At 40.9% G+C, this 9,024-nt stretch overlaps 1 protein-coding gene across 1 annotated transcript in view; it reads left to right on the top strand.

Annotated features, from left to right (window-relative positions):
• The window catches only part of LOC102854402 (serine/Arginine-related protein 53-like), a 559,101-nt gene that overhangs the window by 416,743 nt on the left and 133,334 nt on the right, over positions 1–9,024 (top strand). The window lies entirely within an intron of this gene.

The following is a 9,024-nucleotide window of genomic DNA, read 5'->3' as shown; positions in this document are numbered from 1 at the left end:
AAAATATTTTAAAAAACACACAGTAGAAACAGATAACAATTTCATTTAAATATGCACTTAAAAATTTCACTGGAAACAACAATTTCATTTAACAAAATTGGCACTGATCTAAATTTTGAAGATGCAAAAGTTAATAAAAGGAAAATATATGAAACAAAAAAAGGGTCAGGACAGAACTAGCTTATAGCTGACCCTTCTGCGAGTTTGCAGAGGCAGCAAATTCCAAGGGAGGAGATTGCTCTTCCCTCTCTGGCAGAGCAGCTGGTGGGTTTGAACTGTGTACCTTAGGGATGGCATGCTGAAATTATTACACAGCATCACTAGTACCACATGCAAGCAAAATCTTACTGCATATTTTCCCAAAATGACTAGAACAGTCTATTGACAGAGAACTACCAGCAATACAGACTAGGTTTAGAAGAAGTTATTTGCACTAGAGACATCATTGCTGATGCCAGATGACACTTGGCTGAAAGCAGAGAGCACCTAAAATGTCTATTAGTGTTTTATCGAATATGCAAAGGCATGTCACTGTGTGGATAATAAAAAGTTGTCCATTTGCTGTACAGAGGTAACTTGTGGTTGCTGTGACGCTGAACACTGTGACACTGATGTGTCAAATGTGAGAATGGTTACCCATGGTGGACAGTGTTGGGTGGAGCTCCCTGATTAAAACACTCTCGGAAGCAGGAGTGGCATCTGCTTCTGAAATAGCTTGCCTCTGGAAACCCTATGAACTTGGAGAAACAATGGAAGTTATAAAAGTGTTCAAGTCTTGTACATAGGGTCTCTGTGAGTTGTCTACGACTCAACAACCCTTAACAGTAACTAGTACCACCTATACAAAGACATTTGACTGTATGGATCATAACAAATTCTCAATAACATTAAGAGGAATGGGAATCCCAAAACATCTAACTGTACTTGTGCTAAACTATATTTAGACTAAGAAGCTGTGGTCTGAACAGAGCAAAGGAACACTGCATCGTTCAAAATCAGTAAAGGAGTGCGTCAGAGATGTATCACTTCTCCACGCCTTTTTAATATGTACGCTGATGTTTATGAAGGAGAATGTGGTTTGGAGGAAGAGTCAACAGCCTGTGTTACGCTGGAAGCATGAATATCTTGAAGCATTTGCTGCAGAAGATCAAAGACTACAGCCTTCAGTATGGATTGCATCTCAACATCAGAGGGAGCTTTGGTAGCCTAGTGGTAAGAAACTGCACTGCAGTTCCAAACGGACTCAGAATCCACAGCTGCTCCATGTAAGAAAGATGGACGTTGTCCTCCTGTGCAATTAACTGCCTCTTAAAACCCCCTGCAGGGTCAGCTCTGGGTCAGTTCCAACTCAGTGGTACTCAACAACAACAGCTCAACTTCAGAAAAGTAAAAATCCTCACCACTGGCCCAATAGGCAGCATCATAATAAATGGAGAAAAGGCTGAAGCTGTTAATGATTTCATCTTGGGGAAAACTGCTGTCAGGAGCCTCTCTAGAGTACGGAAGGGCAGTGATGTCAGTCTAGAGACAAAGGTGCACCAGATCCAGGCCACGGTCTTCTCAGTTGCTTGCTGTGCACCTGAGAGCTGGAAGACAGAAGGTGAACCAGTGGCTTTGAGTTGTGGTTCTGGAGAAAAACACTGAACACTGAACATCCGTGGACTGCCAAGAGAACAAACAGATCTATCCTGAAGAAGGTTAAACTAGGCTGCTTCCTGAGGCAAGGATTTTGAAACACCATCTCAAATATTTTGGGCATAATGTCTGGAAGGACCAGTCCTTGGAGGACATCAGTCTTGGAAGGGTGGAGAGTCAGTGCAGGGGAGGAAGACCCTGGATGAGATGCTTTTGGCACAGTGACTGTGGCAGTAGGATCAGATGTGTCAGAGATGGTGAGGTTGGCTCAGGACAGGGCAGGTTACAGAGCTATTGTTCATAGTTGCCCGTCAGCATATAACAACACCATATGAAACAAATTGTAATATTAATAGTGCTCACAAGAGATACTATAAGAGAACTAATAGTATAGAGTAAGGAAAGGATTCTTGTAAGATGCATCGTTTTTAAAAAATGAGTCAAGCCATTCAAGCCTCTTCTTGTTGCTTGCCATCAAGTTGACTCATAGCAGCTTTTTAGAGGCTGTAATTTCCGAGGGAAGAGATTGTCCATCTTTCTCCTTTGGAGCAGCTGGTGGGTTCCAACCATGTACCTTGGGTTGTCATTAGACCACCCAAACTCCCTCTTTTTAAGCCTGTTGTTAGGTACCATCTGGCTGGAACTGACCCATAGCTGACCATCCAGTGGGTTTTCAGAGGCAGTGTATCTCACAGAAGGAGATTGCCCATCTGTGTCCCACAGAACAGCTAGAGCAACTGGTGCATGTAAACGTTTTAAGCCTAGGACACTAGAAAGACACAGAATGTGGTATAGTCACTAAATGAGAAGGACTCTTTGTGTAGGACATGGAGTGGAGGGGTGGAAGCCTAAAACTGCACTGAAACCACTTGGTGAAAGATCTGGTAGGTTATGCTAAGAAAAGTGATGTTTTCTAGGAATTTTAGGTCAAGCCACTTACTTTTTGGGGAAGATGATGGTCTTACTACACCTGCATTGCAGACGGCATGCTGTTCTAAGGGTCATTCACATTCCTCAGAGAAATAGTTTTATTATCTTTTCTTAGTTGATTATCCCCAGGTATTTTGAAACAAAAGGTCCAGAAAGAACTGGTACAAACATACTCCATCAAAACAACCAGAATTATTAAAAACTTATACTTGAGTCATTGAGCTCTCATCTGTGAATCTCAAAGGATGAATTATCCTACTACATAGTAGAACTGAGTCGGATAGTATTGAGGTTTGAGATTAAAATGATACATTGAAAGAGTCAATCTATTTTTTTAAAAAACTTTAAGTGTTATAACCATATCTTGGCAGAATAAAAGCAAATTACTTTTTTCTCCCCATTACCTTGACCAGTTGGAAATCTTTTTATAAATGGTCCTAAAGAGAAGATAAGGGCAGGCAGCATTAACTGCATCTTGCCTGTACAAGATTCAGACCCTTCTTTAGTCATTTGAGGGGTACATGAATGATGCTTTTTGAATCCCAGTTATTTTGGATTTGGTGATGGTGGTGGTGGTGGTGGTGGTTTTAGGTGCCGCAGAGCAGTTCCAACACCTAGTGACCATACGATATCTTCCACTAAGATGTTCCAGTTAATTGTTGTTATGTTCCATTGAGTCACCTATGGCCCATAGTGACCCTATGTACAACAGCTCTGAAGCCTGCCCTGGATTGAGCCAGTCTCACTAATTCCGACACACAAACCCCCATTTGCCCTAGTTACTGGATCAATCTATCTCATTCGGGGTCTTCCTCTACTTCGCTGTCCCTCTACCCTTCTGAGCATGATGTCCTTCTCCAAGGACTGGTCTTTCCTGGCCACATGCCCAAAGTATGTGAGAGATGAAGCTTCAAAATTCTAGCCTGCAAGGAGAAACTTTGTTTCACCCTAAGCAGACCTATTTGTTTTCTTGGTGGTCCATGTTATGTTAATTACTCTTCTCCAGCACCACAACTCAAAGGCTTTGACTCTTCTCTTTTCTTTAGTCATTGTCTAGCTTTCTGATGCATAACAAGTAATTGCAAAGACCATGGCCTGAAACACCTTAGTCTCTAGACTGACATTGTAGCTTCTCAGTACTGTGGAGAGGTCCCTGACAGCATATTTTCCATGTGTGTTTTCTCTCTCTTGGTTTCCTGACTGCTGGTTCCAAGAGTGTTGATTGTGGATCCTAGCAAGCTGGAACTGTTAACAACCTCAAGCTCTTCTCCACCCAACATGGTGCTGCCAATTGGCTCAGTAGAATCTTTGTCTTCTTGATGTTGACCTTCAATCCAAATTGAAGACTGCAGTCCTTAACCTTCTGTAGCAAGTGTTTCAGGTCCTCCTCAGTTTCAGCAAACAAGGTTGTGTCAGCCACATATGGAGGTTGTTAATGAGTCCTCTTCCAATCCTGATGTCACACTCCTTTCACACACCCCTGCTTCCTCCATGACGTATCCCTGACACACTCCTTTCCTGATTTTGAACCATGCAGTATTTCCTTACTCTGTTCTGAGGACTGTGTCCTGGTCCAAACATAGGCTTCTCATAAACACAGTCGAGTGTTTTGGGATTCCCATTTTCCTCAATGTTAACCACAATTTGTTGTTTTATGCCTTTGTAGTCAGTGAAACACAGACATTTCTCTGGCTCTTTCTGCCAAAATCCATCTGACATTGGCAATAATGTCTCTAGTGCCACAACCTCTTTTAAATCCAGCTTGTATTTCTGATAGTTCTGTCAGTGTACTGTTCCAGTCATTTTTGGATAATTGTCAGCAGGGTTTTGCTTGCGTGTGATATTGTCGTGTGCCATCGAGTCACTTGCGACTCATAGTGACCCTATGTACAAGAGCTCTAAGTGCCGTTCTATCCTGTGCCAGTCTCACCATCTCAAACACACTCATTCCCACCACTCCACTCACAGAATCAATCCATCACATCAAGGGATTTTGCTTGCTTGTGGTATTACTGATGTTATTTTTTGTTGTTAAGTGCCCTTGAGTTGCCTGCAATCCATAGTGACCCTATGTACAGCAGCTCTGAAACTTGCTCTGTCCTGAACCAGTCTTACTGATTCCAACACACCAACCCCCATTGCCCCAGTTACTATATTATTCCATCACATCTTGAATCTTCCTCTCCTGCACTGTCCCTCCACCTTTCCGGTCATGATGTCCTTCTCCAAGGACCGGTCCCTCCTGTCCACATGCCCAAAGTAAGTGAGATGGAATACACCAGTATTCATAGCAGCCTTATTCACCATCACAAGAACATAGAAACAGCCCAGATGTCCAACCACAAATGATTGGATTGAGTTGTGATACATTCACGTCATGAAATACAACACAGCACGCAGGAGCAATGATTTTGTAAATTACTACCTAATTTGGGATGGACTGGAGACCATTATGCTGAGTGAACTAATTCAGTCACATAAGGACAAATACTGTATAAAAAATCATTATTGTAGAATGAGTGTGAGGATCAAAGGAGGAGGGGGGTGGAAGCAAAGGGGTGAGGATGGGCAGGGGATAATCATAGGGGTGTTAATCGTAGGGTTGCACAATCCAATAGGTGGAGGATGTGAAGGAAATGGGAAGGGTCTTGTGTGAAAAACAGTGTATTCAAACTTTGTAAATAAATCTATATAAAATTTTTAAAAATCTTTTTTAAAAAATCAGAAGAGGAGAAAAAGAAATCCTAGCCTCCAAGGAGAAACTTGGTTTCACCCTCTCCAAGACAGACCTATTTGTTTTCATAGCAGTCCATGGCATGTTCGAGACTCTTCTCCAGCGCCACAATTTGAAGGCATCAATAATTCTTCTATCATCTTTAATCATTGTCCATCTCTCTGATGCAAGTAATTGCAAAGACCATGGCCTGGATCAGGTGCACCTTAGTCTCTAGACAGACATTGTTGCCTTTTAACACTCTGGAGAGGTCCCTGTCAGCAGATTTTCCCAATGCAATTTGTCTTTTGATTTCCTGACTACTGGTGCCAAAAGTGTTGATTGTGGAACCAAGAAAGCTGTAGTTGTTAACAACCTCTAACTTTTCTTCTATCATGGTGTTGTTATTGTTGTTGATATTAGTGATATTGTTCAATAATTTCCACTTTCTGTCAGGTCACCATTTTGAAATGGGAATAAATATGGATCTCTTCCAGTCAGTTGGCCAGGTAGTTGTCCTCTAGATTTTTTGGCACCACCAAGGCAATATTTCAACTAAAAAAAAAAAAAAGTTAAGGGTCTTCCTCAGAGCATTTACTGTGTTTGTTTAGGATTTGTACCTACTTGTTACATTTTTAAATGCTCTTCATTTATACCATAGTAAAGAAAACCCTGTTCTCCATAGCTAATACATGCTGATTTTCCAAGTACTTGAATCCCAGAAGTAACCTATAGTAGTAACACCGCAGACTAAACCAGACACACCAGGGGGCTATGTTCTTGGTGGGTCATTCATTACTTACAAAAATGATCTAGAGCAAGCTTTCTGTATCTTGAATCACAAGATCCATGTCACATGATAAAGATTTTGAAGATGTCATTTCATTTACCAGATACAGTCTCCCAACTCCTGCTGAATCTGTGTACTCCATTCGGTTTCCCTAAATCGTTGCTTCTTAAAGTGAGAACCTCAACCAGCAACATCAGTATCACATGGGCACTTGTTCAAAGGTCAAAATCCTAAACCCCACCTCACTCCAGGAATTGGGCTTTTAAAATGTGTTCTGTCTGATGCCTAAGCATGTGAAAGTTTAGGAAGGACTCACCCAGGTGGTGGAGCCTTGGGAGAGTTGTGTTACCAATCCAGAGGCCACTCCTCTCTGGCGGTTCAAGTCTATCAGAGGGATCTTCTCCAGGGATTTACTCCTAAAGCCACGTCAGAGTTTGCTAGGAGTTGGTTATGATTCCATGGCATTAAGAGTTACTCTGCATACCCAAAGAATAAATTAAAGCTGACTGGAAAATATTTAGCTACTAAATATAGCAAAATACTGATAGTGAGTAACACTGTGACCCGGAAACGATTGACAGTGTTTGCTTTTAAATGCCGAGTTAATGAGTTACCCTATCCAGTATGGGGAGGCTGGCGAGATGGTTGTGCCTGAGATCCTACTTTACTTTATTTCTTTAGTTCTGCTTTTTATACGATAATATTATTGGAAGTATTTATCTTGTTTTAATACTGACATACAGATTTGAAATAAAAGGAAAACTTCAAAAAAGTTCTGTATTTCCATTTTTCTGAATATATTAATTTCTTCTTTTTCCTTTTGTTACTTCTAAAATATAGAGATACAAATATCTTTTCTATGAGAGAAATAGTAAATTATGCTAAAGACCCATACATTTACGTATATGCATTTTTAAAGAAGTTTATCCTTTTGCTGGCAAATATTTGCTTATCCTGGAAATGTTTTCAAACTTGCTTATACATTCCTTACAATTCCTGTTCCTTTTTAATGTATGAAAATCCTAGCTTGATTATTTCTTTGATGTCTATATTCAGTTGTAGGTGTTTCATACTGAACTCCAGGGCCTGAGCATGGATGGTGATTATTAGTAGATGTTGTTGTTGTTGTTGTTGTTGTTACGTGCCATCAAGTCACCTGCAACTCACAGTGGCCCTTTGTACAGTAGCTTTGAACCCTGCCCTTTCCTGAGCCATTCCCACTGACTCTGACACACCTAACCCAGTTACACACAGTTACTTTGTCAATCCATTTCACCTAGGGTCTTCCTCTTGTGCTTTGTCCCTTCACTCTTCCAAGCATGATGATTTTCTCCACGGACTGATCCCTCCAGGCCACATGCCCAAAATGTATGAGACGACGCTTCAAACTCCTTGCCTCCAAGGAGAAACTTGGTTTCACCCTCTCTAAGACAGAGTTATTTGTCTTCTTGGCAGTCCATGGTATGTTCAATACTGTTCTTCAGTACCACTACTCAAAGGCATCAATTTTCCTTCTGTCATCCTTAGTAATCATCCAACTCTCTGATGCATAGCAAATAATTGCAAAGATCATGGCCTGGATCCGGCACACCTTAGTCTCTAAACTGACATCATTGTTCATCGGTACTCTGGAGAGGTCCCTGATAGCAGATTTTTCCAGTGCAGTTCATCTTTTGATTTCCTGATTGCTGGTACCAAGAGTGTTGATTGTGGAGCCAAGCAAGCTGAAATAACTGTTTTTGTCTCGTGCACTTTAAACAGTCACTGCTATTTTATTAATTCATCAGGTGAGAGAATAGAACATATCTCTTCCTGAATAGACTAGTAAATGGTTGTGTATTAGTCTGATTCGCATTTCCCATTGAAGGTAAGTGCAGTTGTTTGAGTACGTGCCTTCTATTCACAGATCTGTGAGGGTGGGAGTCTCATAGACAAGTGCAAAACCAAGTTACTTTTACAGAGTACCACGGTTTGCCATCCAACGAAGAGTACATGGTCGCTTAGGGCAAGAATACAACTTCTCTATCCTTATGTAGTATATTGAAAGGGCATTTAAAATGTACTGTTAGCAAGATTAAAGGACATGGTGTAAAGCACCTTTGGGGAGTTTCATGACTCAGCAGTAGATGTTAGCACTTTTAGTCTGGAGTCGTATGCATTGAAGCTCTGAAATCCAGCTGTTGGTCTGAGATAGAAACGAAGAATCTCTGAAGTTGAAGCAAGCAAAAGCATGTTATGCATGTGTGTATTAGACTATTCCTGAAAGACATCTACAGATTATTCATTTATTAATAGTATGATATTTCATCGCTATTTCCTATAAAACTATTTTGTTCATGGTTCTTCTGACTTTAATGAAGAAAAAAGATGAATTACTGTTCTTTGCTTAGAAACAAGGAGTCCAGGTGGCATAGTGCATAATGTATTGTACTACTAACTGAAAGATCAACAGTTCAAATCTCTAGCCATTCCTCAGGGGAAATTATGGGCATTCTCTTCCACAAAGGTTTATGACATCAGAAACCAGTTGGAGAATCACTAGGAATGAGAATCTCATTGAGGACAGTGATACTGGTGTTGGGTTGTTTAGAAGCCCTACTAGCATTACTGCAGTGGTCTGGAGCGAGGCAGAGGCCTGGCACAGCGTGGGCATGGTTTCCATTGTTTGTCCATAGAGTTGCTGTGAGAGTTAATTTAGTGTCACCTAAGGACAGTAGAATAAGATTTGTTTTACAAGTTGTTTCTACCAATTTTTGAATAGTCATTATCATGGAAAAAGTATCAGGCAAGCCTTTTATAATTATTGGCTTTTCTAATTATGTTAGGCGCTCTGGTAATTTAGTGGTAATGAATTCCATTACGAACACAAAGGTATGCAGTTCAAAACCATCAGCTGCTCTGCAGGAGAAAGATGAGCAGTCTCCTCCTGTGCAGTTTACTGCCTCTGAAAACCCCC

This window comes from Elephantulus edwardii, unplaced genomic scaffold (assembly GCF_000299155.1).
Source record: "Elephantulus edwardii isolate Elephantulus edwardi_28Jun2011 unplaced genomic scaffold, EleEdw1.0 scaffold00060, whole genome shotgun sequence".
In the NCBI taxonomy this organism is placed as follows: domain Eukaryota; kingdom Metazoa; phylum Chordata; class Mammalia; order Macroscelidea; family Macroscelididae; genus Elephantulus; species Elephantulus edwardii.
This window is presented reverse-complemented; position numbering and strand designations above follow the sequence as displayed.